Raw genomic sequence first — 19,677 nt, 5'->3', positions numbered from 1 at the left:
GAAAATTACCAGAAAAATTTTGGCTACAGATTTATTATTAGTGTAGATTTAGTTTGTGTGTAAAATTGTAGTGTACTTTGTAAATTTGTAGTGTTTTTGGTAACGCAATTTTACTTCTGGTTATGTGTTAAAGCCGTGTCCAGACTTGCAACAGAACATGGTAATGCAACCGCGCTGCGATCCTATCTGGACAGCGAACGGTACTTCGCAACTTCGGCGCGTAACATGAGCCCGCAACCTGAGCGTTACGGACCAAGACGCGCTGTTCCAACACTTGTCGGTTTTTCTGCGGGAAATCAAAGCATCTAGAGCGTTGAAGTTGCAATAAGTGTGGACGTGCATGGAAGCTGGACGTGTAACACCCATTCGTGCCGCATGTGTGGCTACAGTGCTAGTGCACTGGCCTTCCATGAAGACGGTCCGGGTTCGGTCTGCGTGGAATGTATGATGGAAAAACAGACGTTGCATAAGGGTTTTTCTCGGGGTACTCTGTTTCCCTCTTTCATTCCAACACTTCACTTCCCCTTCATTTCATCTCTCGGAACAACTGGATAAGACTATGCTCGCCACTAGTGACCTGGCCGTACCGAAATAAGACAATCGAAATTTCGCTAGTAAAATTCGCGACTATATTCTTTAAGCATTATTTCAAATGCAACGTTTACGGAGTATAACGGCGGTATTTTGAATGTACTAGAATAAAATACAGATTTAGTAAGATATTACATCAGGTTACTACAGCGAAAGAAGGAGAAATATGATGTGATTTATGGAATATCACTGAAATCGACGAAATCAAATTTCGGGGCAATCGTCGTCAAGAGCTAGCTAGGCTACGGTACGTAATTATTACCGCATTGGCGTTGTCTTTTTGGTTCAGAGAAAATAGCTCGTCTTTACGAAAGATACGTCCAGCTGCCATAAAATTAATTATTGCTTTGATAACATTGCTTATCAGTTTTGCGAAAAAATTATCATCAGAGCCATGGACTAGAAACATCACTAGTGTCCACCGCTGTGGAGTAACGGTTAGCCTGCCTGACCGTGAAACGAGCGGGCACGGGTTCAAATTCTGGTTGGGATTGGGACAAGGTACCTGGTTGAGGTTTTTTCCAAGAGTTTACGTCAACCCATTAAGAGCAATTGCTGGGTAACTTTCGGCACTGAACCCTGGACTCATTTCGCTGGCATTATCACCTCCATAGCGTTCAGACGCTTAATAAACATAGAAGTTGATAAAACATCGTAAAATAACCGACTACAAAAAATTACATCACTAGCGAAGCGAAAAGCACATTCGATCACATTGAAACAAAAGAATATGCGAGCGGGGTTTTAGTTCGTACGTAGTATGTCTCCTCTCACATTATTTATCCCCTCAGCTAATCCACTCCAACCTTGTCGCATTCCTCGGCCTTATGTCGCTCAGCTATCCTCTCATCTAATCCATGAAACCTTTTAACTCGCAATATGTACAGTAGTGACAAAAAAAACCGGACCGACGGAATAATCAAAGTCTCCGAAATGAGCCAATGCGCATGCCACGCCTGCATTCACAAGACAGCGAGTAATCTATTGACATTGTTGTAGTTTCGACTGCTGACGTAGCCCATTTCGAAAGCCATTAGAAAATAAGCTGGTAAAATTCATGTTCTGGGAATAATAAATTAATTAAGCAGTAATTATTGCTGCAGTCGAAAAGTATTGGGAATAAATTTAAATAAGGAACAAAAAAAAGTTTCCTTCCCAGGCAGGATTCGAACCACGAAAGTGTTAGTTACCAGTCTATCGTGCTCTGGAGTGAACAAGGCTCTGAAATCAGCTACAAGGGTCGATCCAGTTTTTTTTTTTTTTGCCACTACTGTACGCAAGTAAGTTGTGTTCGAAAATGATACAACCTCTATACTTACGGCAAGTACGAGTTTCCGATGTTAATCTAGGTTCTAAGGGCTTTAGGCTCCAGGTTCTATTCGGGCTCCTTAATAGATGATGTAACCTTACCTGTAGGGCCAAGAAAGGATAGCCCACCTGTTAGCGTAGGATTAACGTCAATCAATCAATCAGTCAATAAATCAACCATCAATCAATCAACACCCATTCGTCTGTCTGTGTGGGCGTGCCAGACGTGCCGGAGAGTAGCCTACTACTGTCTTCCTTATTTAACGCTCTTATAGCCTGTGTAAGATTTGTTCTCTGATTCTTACATTTTTCAAGCATATGACGAGTCAGTATGAATTTTCACTATAAACTTCCGAGAATTTTTCCACTTTACAAGGATTTTAAGTAATGAACGTTTTTCCTGTTAATTCTGTAGAACTCGAAGAATCATATCGTTTGGTTTAAGTCCAGTCGATGTAGCAGTATCCGTTGCCAAGTTATGACTCCTTGAGAAGAGACGAAGCGTGCAATTTTTAACGCTGGCCTCCAACAAGGACAATCGACGGATCGCTCCTACCATGCACTAAACTTTATAAATCGACACTAGTTGCATTGTTGTAGCCTATACCAGTGCTGTCAAAGCAAGCGCGTTCTTCTGACCTTGACGTCGTGCGCGGGCATCAAGCGCTACGTATTGAAGGAGAAATAAGCAGCCTGTTGGATTAAGAAAACAGTGGTGCACAAACTTCAAACGGAACGTGAAATGTTATGTCGTTATTTTTATATGGCTTCTTTCTGTTTGATATTATCTATATTGTCTGTGAAACAAAAGTACTAATACCAATTTCTTAATATTGCAGTTGCGTTTTAAACGTTAATCTATACTAATAATAAATCTGTAGCCGAAATTTTTCTGGTAATTTTCGATTTTCCAAAAATAATTGGTCCTAACATATACAATTATCCATCCTGAAACCGAAAATCGCTCTTTTGAAATTTTTGTTTGTATGTCTGTCTGTATGTTTGTTACCTTTTCACGCGATAATGGCTGAACGGATTTCGATGAAAATTGGAATATAAATTAAGTTCGTTGTAACTTAGATTTTAGGCTATATGGCATTCAAAATACATTATTTATAAGGGGGGTTATAAGGGGGCCTGAATTAAATAAATCGAACTATCTCGCTTATTATTAATTTTTGTGAAAAATGTTACATAACAAAAGTTTCTTTAAAAATAATTTCCGATAAGTTGTATTTCATGAAAAATTTTGATAGGACTGATATTTAATGAGATAAATGAGTTTTAAAGTTAAAATAACTGCCATCTAAGGCCGTGTAATGAATTAAAAAACAAATGACTTCGTCTATAAGGGGCCTTGGACAGCAACAATCGAAAGCTATGAAAGATAGCCTACAGATAATGTTTCTGTGTTTGTATGAAGTAATATCAGAAGCTAAATTAACCGATTTGTATAATTAATTATTAATTCACCATTGGAAAGTGTAGTTTCTCTAGATGGACATAATGCTATAATGTTATTACAGTAACTTCTGAGTGAATCGAGGACAGGTAAGATTAAAATAGCTTCTTATGCACAGAAAACTTGATAGGCTATTCTGTACATTCGTTTCCTGTATTTCCTAAAATAATTTTTATGACCAAATGAGTGGTCTCTGGATCAAAATGATCGCATTTTAATTATGCAAATACAATTTAAATTAAATAACATAATAAACGATTTATCCTTATATCAAACATGAATGTTCCCTGGATCAAATGTCTTATTTTAATTATGTAATTACTTTATATTTATTTCTAATGGGTGCAGCGGATCGCACGGGTATGGCTAGTAACATAATAAAAAGTTAAGAAGGAATATTCACATAAATTCCATAATAGTACAACTATACTGTACTATACTAGTAGATGAAACACATCATTCATAAAGAAAGTGATATCCCCCCCTCCAAAAAAGAGATTAGTATGACATGATAAGTTGGAATTGATATTAATGGCATCTTTAGCTCATGAGAAAAATATACTATATATATATATATATATATATATATATATATATACATACCATAAATTTATTAAGTATGAGGGGCAGAGAGTGTCACTGCCATCTCATCTGCGAAGAACAGACAGACGTGACTTCAGCTAGAAATTTATCCTTCACGCACAATGATCATTTTCATAAAATACTATTGTGAGTGTGTTAAGTGCTAAATCTATATGTTTTAATGCATGATAGCAGTATTACTGCCTCGCTGAATAAGTTATATTTCCTCATTGCCTACACACTTCAATATAGGTCACTTATATTGGTATTCCTGATATTGGCTATGTTGTCAGCTCGCAGCTGTACATCTGATCTTCATGTCCAGTTCTTCAGTTACTTTAATGTTGAGACAATTTCTTAAGCGAAGTTATGTTACTTTCCTTCGCTTGTTTAAACCAAGATGTAAAAATGTTCTCCTCATTACCTCCTCCTACCGATTTAGGTGCGCGCAATGGAATTGAGGGAAGATCACGTGGCTTTGACATAAACAGCCCCTATCGCACAGTTCATAAATAGAAACAAACAAGGTAGTGGACATGCCTCGTTATAAGTTGAGTGGGAACAGGAATATTTTGCTGCTTTCCATGAAGGCAAGGCGTTTTGTGTGATATGTTCGAAAGCTTTGAGTGTGACTTCTAAATTTAATACAAAAAGATATTTTAATAAATATCATTGGGAGGAAATTAACAGTCATATCCCCCGCTGATTCGGCTCGGGAACAAAGTTTCAACGATTCAGAGGTAACATTTCTCACTAACAACTCTACAGTTACTCGTCATGTTTTACCAGACAAGTTACTACAGTGCATCGGAAAGTCCCTCCGCAGTTCCATTAGTTCTAGTACTGTACAGTGGCGTAGCATGAAATTTTGAGCAGGGGAAGCTAATTCAAGTTGTCTTTCATGCAATATGAGAAAACGTATTACAAAAATATAGTCTTAAAATAAATAGTAGTCAATGTCAAGTCAGCAGTCGAAGATTGGTTGGAACCTCGTAACACCAATAAGGCATGGCCTAAAATGGTACGTAGTAAAATATGATTTCACGGTTTACAAATAATCTCTAACAAATAGACACGTCAACGTATAACATTAGCTCACTCCCTGTCATACTTAGAGAAATCACAATATTAATGGTCAATAGATACAGTATTAGTATCATTACGTAAGTATGCGTCTGTCTTTTGGTTGTGTCCTTCATTGACAGCAAGGGAGTCGGTCATTTGTTTTTTAGATCACACTTTTGTTCGTAAGTCATTCTTGATAATAGAATTGTCCTAAAAATTCAAGTAAATTGGTGTCAGGAACTGTTATTTCACTCATTATTTATTATATCAGCCACAATGCACATAACACTTCAACTGAACACAAACTGACGAAAAGGGATAACTCGGAAACTACTTATTTTCAATGTCAAAGCTAGCTTCTTGCGAGCCTTGCGACCAGTGTAGTTTAGTTAGAAAGGGATGGAAAATCTGCGGGGTGGGTTACACAGAAGAAACCAGTCTCCTTGGAAGCTGGTGTGTGCAGGCTTCTTGTTTACTGCTGCATCACAAATCATCCTGAGCTGCCGCATCACAATATTTAACGCGTAAATATATAGTCTATTAAAATTAATAAATAATTTTGTCCATAGACTGCAGGTTTATTATGAAATTATTATTAACTGGGGAAGCTGAGCTTTTTAGCTTACATTGACGCTACGCCACTGGTAATGTAACCTTGTAGAAAGTTTACACTTCCCCATTAATTCCTGTTTGATAACCTCACGTCCCCAGTCCATCATATGCTTAGCGGCCAATGCTGCCACTTGAATTCTCTGCCTAGTGGATTTCCTTCCCGCTACGGGCTGCACAAGCACTGCGGAGAGACTTATGCTAGCCATAGAGTTGCAAAATAAATAGCTGGAGGATGTAAGCCCTTTTCAGGAGGAGATTTCTTTTTAAAGTGTCTTTTAAAGTATTCCTGGTGTTGTGGAAGAGAAGGCCTCATGGTCTTAACTACCTTTCATGAAGTCGGTCCTAAGTACTCCTTTTAGTCATAAACCCATACCCAATAATCACATGGGCTCGCTTCCTTCCAGGTATAAACATTTTACTTCCCATTTTATGCAGACTTAGGACTGCCATTTTACCTTGTTGAATTGTATTGCTCGTAGTAAGAGCATTTAATGCAGGCGTTTCCACATCCCTGCGTTAGATAGAAGCCTTTAAAATTCTTAAAAAGCGAACACAAAGCAATCAGTTGATCTTCGAGTGAAGGTACCCACTGTCGTCGAAGGAAAAAGACATGTTAAAGAAAAGTGAGGTCAAAGTAGAGTATCCACCGGCCACTGAACGAATATTGCACACTTTCAACACTGTCAATATAACGCTGTAAATCAATGTTCAACACTTTTATCACAACTACAACACATTTCAATTTTTACTGTACTGTATATGTGGAATTATCACTGAATTAACACATTGATTCATTCACAAACCACACCCTTATCGACGAATTAAATGTACAGTAATTATGAAGAATGGAGGCAAAAGACGTTCGCTATCACCTTCCATTTCTTCCACTAGATGGTTCTCGACACGTAGTCTACACCAATGCGGACAACATTTGCAAACGAAATGATACTAAACTAGAGGAATGTTATTACAGGGGTGTAGTATTATGTGACAGGTTAGATTAGGTTTGATTACGTGTGTATTATGCGACAGGTTAGGTTAGGTTCGATTACGTGTGTATTATGTGACAGGTTAGGTTAGGTTTGATTACGTGTGTATTATGTGAAAGGGTGTGTAATATTATGTGACAGGTTAGGTTAGGTTTGATTACATGTGTATTATGTGACAAGTTAGGTTATTTTGATTACGTGTGTAGTATTATGTGACAGGTTAGGTTATGTTTGATTACGTGTGTATTATGTGATAGGTTACGTTATTTTGATTGTGTGTGTAGTATTATGTGACAGGTTAGGTTAGGTTTGATTACGTGTGTATTATGTGACAAATTAGGTTATTTTGATTACGTGTGTAGTATTATGTGACAAGTTAGGTTAGGTTTGATTACGTGTGTATTATGTGACAGATTAAGTTAGATTTGATTATGTGTGTAGTATTATGTGACAGGTTAGGTTAGGTTTGATTACGTATATATTATGTGACAGGTTAGGTTAGCTTTTTTAGTTGGTTATTTAACGACGCTGTATCAACTACGAGGTTATTTAGCGTCGATGAGATTGGTGATAGCGAAATAGTATTTGGCGAGATGAGGCCGAGGATTCGCCATAGATTACCTGGCATTCACCTTACGGTTGGGGAAAACCTCGTAAAAAACCCAACCAGGTAATCAGCCGAAGCGGGGATCGAACGCGCAACTTCAGATCGGCAAGCAAGCGCCTTAACCGACTGAGCCACGCCTGTGACTAGGTTAGGTTTGATTACGTGTATAGTATTATGTGAGAGGTTAGGTTGGGTTGGATTAAGTGTGTATTATTATTATTATTGTTATTATTGTTATTATGTTGGCGACACTGAAACCCACTGTCACATTAAGGAAATATGGCCGTATTCTTCGTTCACGCACGACGAGTTCCATATAAAAGTAAGGTACGTATTTAGAGATAGTTACTCTGCCTGCCATAAAAATTCACTTCAATTAATCCCCAAGGTTAAAAAAAAAAGCGGGTTGAGTGTGCACCCAGCTCTCCCAGTGATCACATCAATTTCTAATAATGAAGACCTTAAATCCAAGGCATTTTCAAGGTATTTTAATAAGTTCCTATAGTGGCCGGGGCATAAGTAGGCCTAACCTTCGTCAAAAGTGGTAAGAACGATCTGTGCTATTTGAAGTAGGCTACACATGGTATGGAGGGACTGAAGCCACTCAGAGGATTATTACCATAAATGTTGTGTTTTTTTTTTATCAGAGTGGCGTCATATGAGTTAGTGTAGGTACGTCTGCTTTCATCAACTCTCTGAATAAAATTTTTATAGGCCTCTCACATGAATCATCGATGGCTTTTCTTTTCACAGTTACTTAACCTCTGTCTGTTCAGTACAGTTTCACAGATTTTGTCATGGTTATGCTGTGCAAAACTGCTATCACTTCCTTTTTTTTCATTTACCTTTACGGAACACTTACATTTATCATTACAACAAGTCCATCTTTCAGTTACATCTACGAGACGTTTTTTAAAACTGAATTTAAAACTTGAAATCACTAACAAAGTTCTTCCACGTTGACTAAGCATAGCATTGTCTGTCACGATAGGGTTCATTTTTCCATTCTACCACAAGCTCACTCAACTAACTGCTCTGCACTGACCCACGACCTTCGAGGGGAATATGGTTGGAGCTAGTTCTTAAACAGTGTAGGAGGCCTCAAGAAGTTAAACAACTTCCGCACGGGAGCGACTTCAGTTATCTTTCCCTTCTTACGACCCCTGATCTGGAGAGACTTCAGTTATCTTTCCTTTCTTACCACCCCTGATCTGGAGAGACTTCAGTTATCTTTCCTTTCTTACCACCCCTGATCTGGAGAGACTTCAGTTATCTTTCCCTTTTTACCACCCCTGATCTGGAGAGACTTCAGTTATCTTTCCCTTCTTACCACCCCTGATCTGGAGAGACTTCAGTTATCTTTCCTTTCTTACCACCCCTGATCTGGAGAGACTTCAGTTATCTTTCCTTTCTTACCACCCCTGATCTGGAGAGACTTCAGTTATCTTTCCCTTTTTACCACCCCTGATCTGGAGAGACTTCAGTTATCTTTCCCTTCTTACCACCCCTGATCTGGAGAGACTTCAGTTATCTTTCCCTTCTTACCACCCCTGATCTGGAGAGACTTCAGTTATCTTTCCCTTCTTACCACCCCTGATCTGGAGAGACTTCAGTTATATTTCCCTTACCATCCCTGATCTGGAGAGACTTCAGTTATCTTTCCCTTCTTACCACCCCTGATCTGGAGAGACTTCAGTTATCTTTCCCTTCTTACCACCCCTGATCTGGAGAGACTTCAGTTATCTTTCCCTTCTTACCACCCCTTATCTGGAGAGACTTCAGTTATCTTTCCCTTCTTACCACCCCTGATCTGGAGAGACTTCAGTTATCTTTCCCTTCTTACCACCCCTGATCTGGAGAGACTTCAGTTATCTTTCCCTTCTTACCACCCCTGATCTGGAGAGACTTCAGTTATCTTTCCTTTCTTACCACCCCTGATCTGGAGCGACTTCAGTTATCTTTCCCTTCTTACCACCCCTGATCTGGAGAGACTTCAGTTATCTTTCCCTTCTTACCACCCCTGATCTGGAGAGACTTCAGTTATCTTTCCTTTCTTACCACCCCTGATCTGGAGCGACTTCAGTTATCTTTCCCTTCTTACCACCCCTGATCTGGAGAGACTTCAGTTATCTTTCCCTTCTTACCACCCCTGATCTGGAGAGACTTCAGTTATCTTTCCCTTCTTACCACCCCTGATCTGGAGCGACTTCAGTTATCTTTCCCTTCTTACCACCCCTGATCTGGAGCAGACCTTATAACTGTAGCTGTCCGGATATGGTAGAGTCGTTTAAAAAACTTAGTCTTGGAAGAAAGACAATAACGTCCAAAATATCAGACATGAGTTGAGATATCGAACAGCAGTTAAAATCCAAGATAAAAGATCTTGTATGGTATTCCGTAGCTCTTGATGAGTGCATAGATCATACGGAAACAGCTCAGTTAGCCGTCTTCATCAGAGGGGTGGAGTCTCAATTTAATGTTCTGGAAGAATTTCTGGATCGTATTCTTATGAAGGGCCGCACTTGCGGAGAAAACTTAAACAAGGCGGTAGTGGAACTTCTAACGATGGGACTACTACACGTAGAGTCTTTAGTGAGCCTAAACTTTCAACTATCAAAGGCATAGATGAACACTTCATATACAGAGTGTTAAAAAAAAGTATCCAATATCTTAGGAGGTGATAGTATGCATCAAAACAAGAAAATAATGTCTAATAAACATGAGTCCTACAACACATACTTTCTGAGCTCTGTACACTTGCTCATAGGAGGTGCTCAATGTGACGTCCATTCATGGCAATCCATTTCTCTGCCCTACAATACAGCAGACTACCAGATAATCATACTGTAGTTGACACCCCTGGCATGGAATAATGATACGTCGCAAGGAATACTGAAAACAAAAGTTTGGTTGCGGATATGAGCGGGGTTCAGCAGAGATGGTGTTGTGAATTTTCGTAATCAGCATGTGTGGGCTGATGAAAATCCCCATGCAGTTGAAGAAACAAGGCATCAGCACCGATTCTCAATCAACTTATGGGCAGACGTTCTTGGTGACAGATTAATAGGGCCATACGTGCTACCACAGAGATTAACTGGGGATCGTTATCGCGAATTTCTTATTAACGTATTAAAACAAATTTCAAAGAGTGCGTGATTCCTTACGCTGAGGGGCAGAGGAATGCATTGCCATGAATAGACGTCACATTGAGCACCTTCTATGAACAAGAGTTCAGATATCAGAAAGTATGTGTTGTAGGACCTATGTTTATTAGATATTATTTTCTTGTTTTGATGCATACTAGCACCTCCTAAAATATTGGATACTTTTTATAACACCCTGTATAGATTTTCTATAATTTTGCATGCAATATCTAGCGGATTTCCCATTAATATACTATACGCATTTGACAAATTTGCACTTGATACAACAACTCTCTATTCAGAATTGTATCCCTGGCACTATATGCCGCTAGCGTACATAAAATTTTGATACATGGAGGGAAAGTGAGACAATCTAAAGAGGCCCAAGAAGCAAGTCACAAGCTTGTGAGACGTTTCCGAGCACGACAACACGCAAAGCTTCTCGCAAAGACAATGTGCAAAACGTCCTGAATCTTCTGCTCATATCAGATCCAGTGATAAAATATCAGTTTCCATTTCTACAAAAAAAAAAAGTGAGGGCAGGATTTTCGAGTGGATGTTTATTTTTTATGCAGCTAAAGTCAAGCTTATTTAATGACAATCCCCTCAAGTATTATGGAAGAATAGTCTGACTTCAAATTATTCTCTATCATTGTTAAATGTTATTCAAGTTACGGTTTTATATTAAATTATTGTCACTTTTCAACATAAATATGAAAAATAGTGATTTTAGTCCTTAACTGAAGTACACGTTATTTTATAGTCCCGTGGGTTGCACTTCCTTTGATAACAATAATTTCGGTAACATCATGATTTCTGGCTCAGGCATTTGTACATGGACATCATTTTATTTTTACTAACATTTTTAATATTAACCTGTCTATACCTTTAGAGAACCGGAAACACAGTTTGTTGTTCCCTTCCACGACTGTAGTTCGATGATACTGGCGTAAAACACAAACAAATCACTCTACTAGGTATAGGAAGGAAGAAAAGTAGTTCATCCATTTACTTAAACTAGGAAATATCGCAATTTTGAGTTTCATAATTTTCATTAGGCTTTTTTGTTTAATCAAAGTACAGTACTGTATTAAGAATAAGCGTTTTTACTCACGAACTGAGTTATCCATGCGAACGTATTCATTATGCAGTGTATATTATACTTTCTACAGCACATTAGCGTACAATATAGAGAAAGAAGTTAAATTGAAAAATAATCATAATATGAATATTTAAACACAATTTTGAAAATGGTGGCCGTTCATTTCGATACAGGCTTCAGTTCTTTTGTGCATATTATCGCACTATAGACTACTGCATCTAATTCCAATTGCCAGTTTTGCCTTCGTACTAGTAACTCATGTTGAAATTATTCTGTACCTACTCTACGTACTGTAAATTCAATCTTCACTTCTGCCGGACCCGAAAATATAAAATTACTCAGACATGCTATCTACTGTCCGTCCAAGTGGTTATGCCGCAGGATTGTTGAAAGGGGGAAAATCACGTGACAGTTAATTACTTAACGAGGCCCTTTTATTTAAGTTAAATTAAACAGCTGTATAATATTACGTAAAGGTCCAATTCCAAACAGAAATTAATGTTTTCAGAAAAGAGCTAAGACAGCCCAGCTATTACAGAGGGGCGAGCAGAAGCAGGTGGGAGAAATCGGGATGCGACGTAGGCAAACGGACAGTACCTGTGCGAAAATATGATTCAATATTGAAAGCTCTTTCGTCACTGGAAAACGCGAACATATTTCTGGAGCGTACTATACTCATTCAGTACTGCTTACTTTCTGCGGTCTTGGTTCTGTGTGGAGTTGGAACTTCATTAGTAGAAGGGGTGGGAGTGAAGTACATTAAAAAACTCAGGTACAATAAAAATTGAAGTAAAAATAATATGATGCCCCTGTACATCCAGTACCCATACTGAATATTTATCGAATACATACGAAATTCTCGGATCTTTTAGCTTCCGATAATTATAAGAAGGTTTATACAATCGACAACTGCTATCCGACGTTACAGAAACACTTATTCAAGAAATAATGCTATCGAATAGATTACGACGTTCCAGAAATTGGCCAAAAGTATGGAAACACTAAAAAGCAATATAACAAAATAACACTAACGTAACCTGTAAAGAATTCACTTGGAGCTGATATGTGCCTTTCTTTTTCTTCTTTTTTAATTTCCGAAGTTTTACTTAATTATCATTAAATGTTATGCTTAAACTAGGGCGGAGACGAACGGGGGGGAATATCTACCAGAACTTTTATTAAGCGCTCAAAATGGAGATGTCGTAACTCACCTCTTACGTTTCGAAGTGCCAGTTCTTTATTCTTAAAGACGATATTTAGGGAACTATTTTTCGCAAGTCTGTAACAAGTCTTCACGAAATGTGTACAGGAATAGCTAACTAAACGTGACGCTTCCTCCGATGTCGTTACGTATTCATCTTCAGCTATTTTCAAGTTGTTCTGCACATGCGTCAGAGAACGAACCCATTTCACAGAGGGCGAATGCTCCGACTTTTTCTGTTGCTTTCGCTCCACAGTCTAAAATACTAGGAGTGACTCACTCTGTGCAAAGTGACCAACATCTGAGTATTAATTACTTCGTCATATTCATTGGGCGTACAGTATTAAGAGATTATTTATTCATCAAAAGTTTACATAATTAACGAACAAGTTCGCGTGAGCAGATGGATATTTCTTATAAACATGTTACAATATCTATACAGTAATAAAATATCCAGTCTAATTTCCTAATAAATCACGCACTTAATTAAAAACATATAATAGATTACTTTTATTTATTTTAATGTACCGTAGAAGAGGGTAAAGTCGATCAAAATTTTACAATTTTTTTATGACATTAAGGTTATGCAGTGGAGCGAAGTTTCTCAGAAAATAGCATTTTGTCGTCATATCCTTCACTTATGAAGTCACATTACAAGAAGTGAATTACAGTCTATCAAAGACTGATTTTTTTTATTTGACTTGTGATCGAAGTTACCTGTTTAAATAGGGTAAGTCGATCACCATTGAATTTTTAGTTTAAGATCGATTTCAAAATAATGCGGAGTAAAGTCGATCACCGTTTATGTTTAAAAAAAAAAAAACAAATTAAGTGCATTTTATATATTTTATTTGTTATAAGGGGTGTAGAAAACAATAATAATCTACAATATATTTCTATAGGATTATATACCGGTAGTGTATCTTTTGTTACTGTGATCATACAATTGGATACAATTAGGCCTATAGGTCTCCAGTGTAAAAGCGTGACTGATTGCCAACATATAAAACATAAAAACTTACTTACTTACTTACTTACAAATGGCTTTTAAGGAACCCGAAGGTTCATTGCCGCCCTCACATAAGCCCGCCAGCGGTCCCTATCCTGAGCAAGATTAATCCAGTCTCTATCATCATACCCCACCTCCCTCAAATCCATTTTAATATTATCCTCCCATCTACGTCTCGGCCTCCCTAAAGGTCTTTTTCCCTCCGGTCTCCCAACTAACACTCTATATGCATTTCTGGATTCGCCCATACGTGCTACATGCCCTGCCCATCTCAAACGTCTGGATTTAATGTTCCTAATTATGTCAGGTGAAGAATACAATGCGTGCAGTTCTGTGTTGTGTAACTTTCTCCATTCTCCTGTAACTTCATCCCGCTTAGCCCCAAATATTTTCCTAAGCACCTTATTCTCAAACACCCTGAACCTATGTTCCTCTCTCAGAGTGAGAGTCCAAGTTTCACAACCATACAGAAGAACCGGTAATATAACTGTTTTATATATTCTAACTTTCAGATTTTTGGACAGCAGACTGGATGATAAGAGCTTCTCAACCGAATAATAACACGCATTTCCCATATTTATTCTGCGTTTAATTTCCTCCCGAGTGTCATTTATATTTGTTACTGTTGCTCCAAGATATTTGAATTTTTCTACCTCTTCGAAGGATAAATCTCCAATTTTTATATTTCCATTTCGTACAATATTCTGGTCACGAGACATAATCATATACTTTGTCTTTTCGGGATTTACTTCCAAACCGATCGCTCTACTTGCTTCAAATAAAATTTCCGTGTTTTCCCTAATCGTTTGTGTATTTTCTCCTAATATATTCACGTCATCCGCATAGACAAGAAGCTGATGTAACCCGTTCAATTCCAAACCCTGCCTGTTATCCTGAACTTTCCTAATGGCATATTCTAGCGCGAAGTTAAAAAGTAAAGGTGATAGTGCATCTCCCTGCTTTAGCCCGCAGTGAATTGGAAAAGCATCAGATAGAAACTGACCTATACGGACTCTGCTGTATGTTTCACTGAGACACATTTTAATTAATCGAACTAGTTTCTTGGGAATACCAAATTCAATAAGAATATCATATAATACTTCCCTCTTAACCGAGTCATATGCCTTTTTGAAATCTATGAATAACTGATGTACTGTACCCTTATACTCCCATTTTTTCTCCATTATCTGTCGAATACAAAAAATCTGATCAATAGTCGATCTATTACGCCGAAAACCGCACTGATGATCCCCAATAATTTCATCTACGTACGGAGTTAATCTTCTCAAAAGAATATTGGACAAAATTTTGTACGACGTCAACAAAAGTGATATTCCTCGAAAGTTACCACAGTTGGTTTTGTCCCCCTTTTTAAAAATAGGTACAATTATGGACTCCTTCCATTGTTCTGGTACAATTTCCTTTTCCCAAATAGCAAGTACAAGTTTATAAATTTCGCTATATAATGCGCTTCCCCCTCTTGTATTAATTCTGCTGGAATTTGATCGATACCTGGAGACTTGTACTTTTTCAGATTTTCTATCGCAATTTCGACTTCTGAAAGCGTGGGTTCGGGTATAAATGGCTCAGCAGTTTGTATTTCAATTTCGTCCCGATCATTTCTATTTGGCCTATGTACATTTAGTAGTTGCGCAAAATAGTTTTTCTATCTGTTTAGGATTGATGGAGAGTCTGCAAGCAAGTCACCATTCTCATCCTTGATCACGTTTACCCTTGGCTGATACCCGTTCTTAAATTCCTTTATACCCTTATATAAATCTCGAATGTTTTTATTCTTACTATTTGTTTCTACCTCATTCAGTTTTTCCTTCAAGTAACCTCTCTTTTTATTCCTAAGTGTACGACTTGCTTCCCGTCTTTCATTGAAATAATTATCTCTCTTCTCCTCGACTGGATCCTGTAAGAATTTCAATTTTGCCTGTTTCCTTCTTTCTACTACCATGCAACAATCTTCATCAAACCACGGTTTCTTTTTCTTAGTTTCATAATAACCTATGCTCTGCTCAGCTGCAATTTTGATACTATCTCTGATATTTTCTCACACGCTATAAAACATAAAAACACATTTTAATACTTCACATGCCAACAAACAAAGATTTAAGAATTCAAAATTCACATTGAAATACCACACTTAATTATAATCTAAAATGCAATTCAACATTGCTTACGTTTATGTCAGATGTTATTTGAAATCTTCCCCTCCTCATGTCACTTTAGAAACTACGTTGTTTCCATCGTCAGATACAGAGGGGTATACAAAATACTTTCCTTTGGCAGTGCTTCTCTTACGCAAGAAATTCACCATAATTTCGTCTTCCTCTTTCCCCACTATCCCATCAATATAAGCTATATACTATACACTTTTCTGTTTTTCTGTTTATAAGTGTTAGTTGGAGGTATTTCGGTGAACAATTTATTCTTCCTGCTGGTCCTATCTGCTTCGAGTAGGTCGATGGCATGATCGACTTAACCCTACAATGGTACAAGTTTTCTTAAAATAATAAGTTTGAATACTAACATTTACGAATTGTAAAACTATTATTTCAGGATACAATCTTAAAGAAAAGTATTTACGTATACTTACTGTCTCCTTTCACTGCTGACGATAATTTAGAGATTGTAAGACTTTGTTTTCGTTTAAGAGAAAAAGTTGAGAATAACAATTTTCACTTCAACGGTAATTACACGGTGTTCCCATTCTTGGCATGCGCAGGCTTTTTGTTGTCCTTCTCGCTTACATTTGCAATGTCAGGCAATGAAGTCAGCGTAACAGAATTTTAACAGGTAATTGAGAGAATATATAATTTTCAATAAAAATCGCAAATGATCGATTATACACCCACTGACTGACTTTACCCATTTCTACGGTATTCTTTTGCTCGCATAAATATGCACAGTTATAATCCGAGCGTTCATTTAATACCCAGGCGCTGTCAAAGAGAGCGCTTTCTTTTGAAAAGATAAGATAAAAGTTTGTTTATTCATTAGGTCAGGAATGGGGGTAAGCCTCTTTCCAGCGCACACGCGCTCACAGAGAAACCAGTTGTGGATACATGAATAGGAACAATAAACAATGCAGAGGTTTAGTGACGTGCTGTTCACAACAAGTGCAAGACTGCTAACCTTCAACGGGAAGAACAATATTTTGTAGTATTTGAAAAGCACGCTGTTTGATTTGTGGTACTGTTATATCGTATGCGTCACATTATAATATTGAGACATTTCACAAATGTACATGCGGAGGACTATGGTGAAGAAGAACTGTGTGGAGTAGCTCGTGGAAAAGTGCTTGATAACTTCAAAGAAACGTTGCAAAAAAAAAAGTCAGTGTAACAGTGAGGAAATTAATCGGGCAGGCATAATCCGTGCCAGTTTTAAAATTGCAAAACATCGCTTAGTGATCAAAACCTCTCTCAGAAGGAGAATTTGTGAAGGAGTGCTTAACAGCAATGGCTGAGAAAATTTGCCCTGATTCAGTGGCGATTTCTCTTAAGGAGCACAGGAGCAGTGCACCACCTCTTCAAATAACACATGTTTTAAAGTTATATCAATAAGCTGCAGTAGACTGTGTGTGCGACATAATTCTTTATTATAATACTATGTAAAAATAACACTGCATGTGTAGGCCTACTGTTCTTGTTGACGCCTGGGACTAACGTTTACCGCTCGACACTAGCGGCACACTGTTCCATTCGAGCATGCACAGTAGTACTGTTTCACTGGCAGGCTCTGGAGCATGGTAGGGAGACAGTACGGTGTGCGTAGGAGGGGTTAGGAGCACTTTCAGATGTGTTCTCAAGATCGTTCCATCATAAATGTTACAATCAATAGTGAGCAAAATCTTTAAATGTGTAATTTATATGTCTATAGGTAAGACCTTTACACGAAAAGATCAAAATAAAGAAGATGGGTAGACCTACACATGAATTAAAATTATAAGTGACGAAGAACAGTAACAGAGAAGTGGCAAGAAAATTCAACATTCGGACTTACGAAAAATGCAATATGCGGCTGCAATATAAAAGGTGCTGTATTTTGTTTTCCTTGCCTGTTGTTCGACGGCGAACATTTATTGACAAAAATAAGTACGTTTTATGAATTTTATTTATTTTTCTGTTTGAATTTAGGACTGTGAGTAGTAACTAAATGCGTTTTATTTTGCACCACCATGTTTACAAAATGCTATATATTGCCAATGCAAGGCAGGCTAACGCCTTATAAAACGATGAATTTGCCATATAACGTGCAAATTTCCACCCCCATAGTTCAGCAGTAAATTGCCGAGCTTAAAACTTGTAACGTAATGTTTGTGTCGCGGAAATTGGAGAGTTAAAAAGAGCATGGGTTGTGTTACAACGTTGAAAACTACTTAAACTTCGAACTTTTTCTGCTATTTCAGAACTCGCCTTACGCTACGACCACTTGCTTCCCCCGAAACTTGCGGCTCTATCTATTGACTACATTTATGCTGTGACTAATCCGCCACTGCAGAGAAGAATCCTTCTGGTTAAGGTAATTGACAGATAAAACATTCAACTAGTGAGTGACAACGGACTCGTCTCAAGAGGTTTGTTCCAGCACTGCCTGCTCATGCGCAGTAGCCCAACAAGACTAGAACCGATCTGAACTCCCAGATCCTGTTCCAACGTGCTTTAAACGAGTGAAATTGGTCGACCATGAGTGACTCGGAAGGTGGTAGTGATATAGTTTATGACAAATGAAGTTCGGAAGATAAATATAATTTTAAAATGAGAAGGAACTCGGAAGGCTGTGAAAGAACAGTTCAAGAAACATTCCAACAACGTAAAATTCTGAACTAGTTCTGACACCGTACACAACTGGCGCATGCGTCGAAAGAAGTTCGGAAGGCGTTCTGAATTGCTTGCTGGAAACAAACCTATTGTTTTGGCTGCGATGTGCTTAATCAATAATGCATTCACAACAGAGCCTATGCGGTGCGTTGCCTGGAGACGTTCCTCAAATCATAACACATAAATATGTGGAGCTCTAAGTTCATTTTAAGCGCATTAGCGAAATCTTTGACGAAAGCGGGGACCGTCAGTAAACTGGCGGTCACCGGAGGGGCTGCAGTTGGAGCTTACATGCTCTACAACAACTGCAGAGAAAAACAGCCCTTCCGGGGGAACACGACACTGTATATCTTAAAACCTAATAAGGATGGAGAAAGCACTCCTGGTACTAGTGGTCAGAAATCTAGTGCCACGAAAGCCAAGAAAAAGAAACCTGGGAGTGCTAGCACAAAAGACCAACCAAGTGCACCCAAGAGTGACGGCACCGAAGACACAAAAGAACCTGCGAGTGACGGTGCCGAAGACACTAAACAGCCTGCGAGTGGCGAGACAGCAGAACCGGGAAGTGCTGACTTGGGAGACGAGGCAAGTGGGCCGGAGAATGCCGGCGCGGAAGACGCCTCGGTTGAGGGCCCAGCGGTTGACGATGGCAAAAGACATGTAACTTTCGCCGATCCTCTGGAGGAAGTCCTCGGAGAAGAACCCCCACCCCCACCTCCACCTCAACCTGAGGAGGCCCCCAGCGCACCAGCGGAAGAGGAGCCCCGAAATTCCTACGAAAGGCTGATGGACGAGGTGTGCCGCATGTTCGGCACACGTAGAAGTTAACCCGTAAGTGCAAGACCCTGTTTTGTTATTGAATCCCTCTTTCCAAAAGGGCTTCAGTCCATCTTTTCGAAAAACGAATTTTCTGTTGGAATTGGCAGTTTAGGAGTCGGTGCACCAATTTACAACAAAATAACTTCAGTCCAGTTGATAGTTATATGTGAAATGTGGGTATAGAAATGTTACAAATGGACGTCAGTCCTAGACAGTGGCCCGTTTGGAAAAAAAGAAACTATTGCCAACCATGATTTACCTATGGCACTGGATTGATATTATAATCGAAATATATCTAAAGATTTGTATTGTAATGCTCTGCTGGTATTGTATCGTTATTAAAGACATTCCTTGT

At 38.5% G+C, this 19,677-nt stretch overlaps 1 protein-coding gene across 12 annotated transcripts in view; it reads right to left on the bottom strand.

Annotated features, from left to right (window-relative positions):
• Positions 1-19,677, bottom strand: part of LOC138715509 (uncharacterized) — a 280,377-nt gene that overhangs the window by 230,145 nt on the left and 30,555 nt on the right. The window contains exon 1 of one of the 12 annotated variants that reach the window (XM_069848508.1): positions 12,673-12,754. The exons of the other annotated variants lie outside the window; for them this stretch is intronic. The gene's annotated coding sequence lies outside the window, so the exon portion shown is untranslated. Of the gene's footprint in view, positions 1-12,672; positions 12,755-19,677 lie in introns of those variants that run through there. 12 annotated transcript variants of the gene reach the window in all.

Source organism: Periplaneta americana, chromosome 15 (assembly GCF_040183065.1).
Source record: "Periplaneta americana isolate PAMFEO1 chromosome 15, P.americana_PAMFEO1_priV1, whole genome shotgun sequence".
Taxonomy (NCBI): Eukaryota; Metazoa; Arthropoda; class Insecta; order Blattodea; family Blattidae; genus Periplaneta; species Periplaneta americana.
Note: the sequence above shows the minus strand (reverse complement) of the source record. Positions and strands in the feature narration are given on the sequence as shown.